Raw genomic sequence first — 2,454 nt, forward strand, 5'->3', positions numbered from 1 at the left:
CTTCCGGTTTTCTGGTGGTTTATTGGAGATAGGAGTCTCACGGTCTTTCCTGCCCCGGCTGGCTTTGAACCGCGATCCTCAGATCTCAGCCTCCTAAGTAGCTAGGATTACAGGCGTGAGCCACCAGCGCCCGGCTTGATCTGCCAATCTTATTTACAACTATTCCTATTCTTTCTCCTTCCTCTGTTCAAGTTCTCCCGGAGACTATAAACTGCTCAATTCCTATAAGGTTCAATTCAGATATATATATACATTTTTTGGTTGTAGTGGTGGTGGTTACACTCAGGTTTGAGTTCATGCAATGCTCTACCACTTGAGCCACACCTCTAGGATTGTTTTGTGCTGGTTATTTTGGAGACAGACTCAAGAACTTTTCTGCCAAGGCTCACTTCAAACCTTGATACTGTGAATCTCAGGATCATAAGCATGAGCCACTGGTGTCCAGATCAAATATCTCTTTAATGGAACTGCTGAAGTAAGAGCATAGCCCCTTCTTTTGTCTAACACTCTGCAATAGCTTTGTGTTTCTTATAGGCTGTAATCCGAACTCCATCTCATGAGACATAGGTCTTCCATGTTCTTACTCCTGCCCATATCTATCCTCAACTTTGTATCCCTGCCCAATATCTTCTGTGTGCCCCAACCTTGCCTTCCTTTCTGACCCTTCAGTTCTGTTCAGCTAGTTCCTATGAAAGCTTAGTCCGGAAGTCCACTTCAAAAGTCTCTGCTTGGAAGTCCTTTTCAGAGGGCTGTGTCATCGAAGCCTAACTGGATGAGGATAAAGCGCACACAGGCAGGTGGCTTCTCAATGAGACCACACTGAGTGGGAGCTCATCAAGGTGGGGCCAAGCCTGGCTGACTCATTCTTTGCTTTGAGGAAGTCAACTGCAAAGGCTGGAGTCCCAGCCTCCAGTCACACTCTTAAGGCTGCAGCTGTCCTGAGAAGAAAAGGAGGCTTGTTATGCTTCTTAGTCTTCCTCTTCCTCCATTCCACACCCACTCATCACCTCTCTTCATTCCTCTACCTGCTCACCTATGCTCATATGATTACAGAAATTGAACTCACCTTGCAGACCAGAACTCAGTACGTCATCATGAATGACCCAGTGTAAGATGGGTCATCTTCTGTAATTTGAGATAGTATCTTACTTACTTAATAAGACTGAAGAATAAAAGTGCTTTTGTTTGTTTGTTTTGTCTCAATACTGGGGCTTGAACTCAGGCCCTCGGTTCTGTCCCTTAGCTTTATTTCTCAAAACTAGCTCTCCACCACTTGAGCCACACTGCCACTTGTAGTGTTTTGGTGGTTAATTGGAGATAAGATTCTCATGGACTCTCTTCCAGGGCTGGCTTCAAACTTAATGCAGTCTTCAGATATCAGCCTCCTGACTATTTAGGATTACAGGCATGAGTCACTGGGTCACGGCTTACAAAAGTGCTTCTTGATCATAAGTAATAAATAAATGGAGAACCAATGAAGTTCTTTGGGTTCTATACTAACTCACTTTTGACATTTACAAAGCCTCATTCACCATCTACAGAAGCCTGACAGCAGGGTCTGCCCCACTCCCATCCCTGCTCTACTAATCTTGTAATGCCCTCAGCCCCAGGAAGCTTCAATGATTACTTTGACATAACTTTTTTTTTTCTGATTGTCTCATCTCTGTTTTTTTTATTAACAATCAATAATACCAGCCTTTAAGGAAAACAGGCAATAGGGATGTTTATGGGCATGCACATCTGACAACATGCAAGGATATAGCATTAGAATAGACCCCCAGAGATTAATGGGGACACCTAAGAATATCAAGATGCAAAAATGACTCATCCAGGGACTTACCTGGTAGGGAGTAGGGAGGAGGTGGTTCTGAATTCACCTGTGTCTCCTGGAAGCCTAGTGCCCAGGGATGGTGGGGTGAAGGTGTGGTGTAACTATGCAAACCATTTATGAGAACCAGAAATCCATGGCTCACTCTGGAGGTCCCACTTGGGAATAGGCTGAGAAAGAGGAGCCATAAGTGATCCCTCTTTCTTCATAATGGAGAACGTAGACTTTCCAACTTAAGTGTCCAAAGATAGTGAAGGAACCATGTACTTGTGCTGTTTCCCAAATTCAACTCATTCAGTCCTCAACTGATATTGGGGGCAGTGCCTGGTCTGTATGTGCAGACAGTGGAGCAGGCTACGACCCTGATCCAAACGTAGTCATTTTCCCTGATCCAAATGTAGTCATTTTCGGTTTTCCAGAAGGGACCTGCCAGCAGCACCCGCCCACCTAGGGCAGGCCAACATGGACCAGGGAAGCAGTCTTTTTTTTGTTGTTGTTGGTCGTGGGGCTTGAACTCTGGGCCTGGGCGCTGTCCCTCAGCTCTTCAGCTCAAGGCGAGCGCTCTACCACTTCAGCTACAGCGCCACTTCCGGTTTTCTGGTGGTTTATTGGAGATAGGAGTCTCA

This window comes from Dipodomys ordii, unplaced genomic scaffold (genome assembly GCF_000151885.1).
Source record: "Dipodomys ordii isolate 6190 unplaced genomic scaffold, Dord_2.0 Scaffold121, whole genome shotgun sequence".
Lineage (NCBI taxonomy): Eukaryota > Metazoa > Chordata > Mammalia > Rodentia > Heteromyidae > Dipodomys > Dipodomys ordii.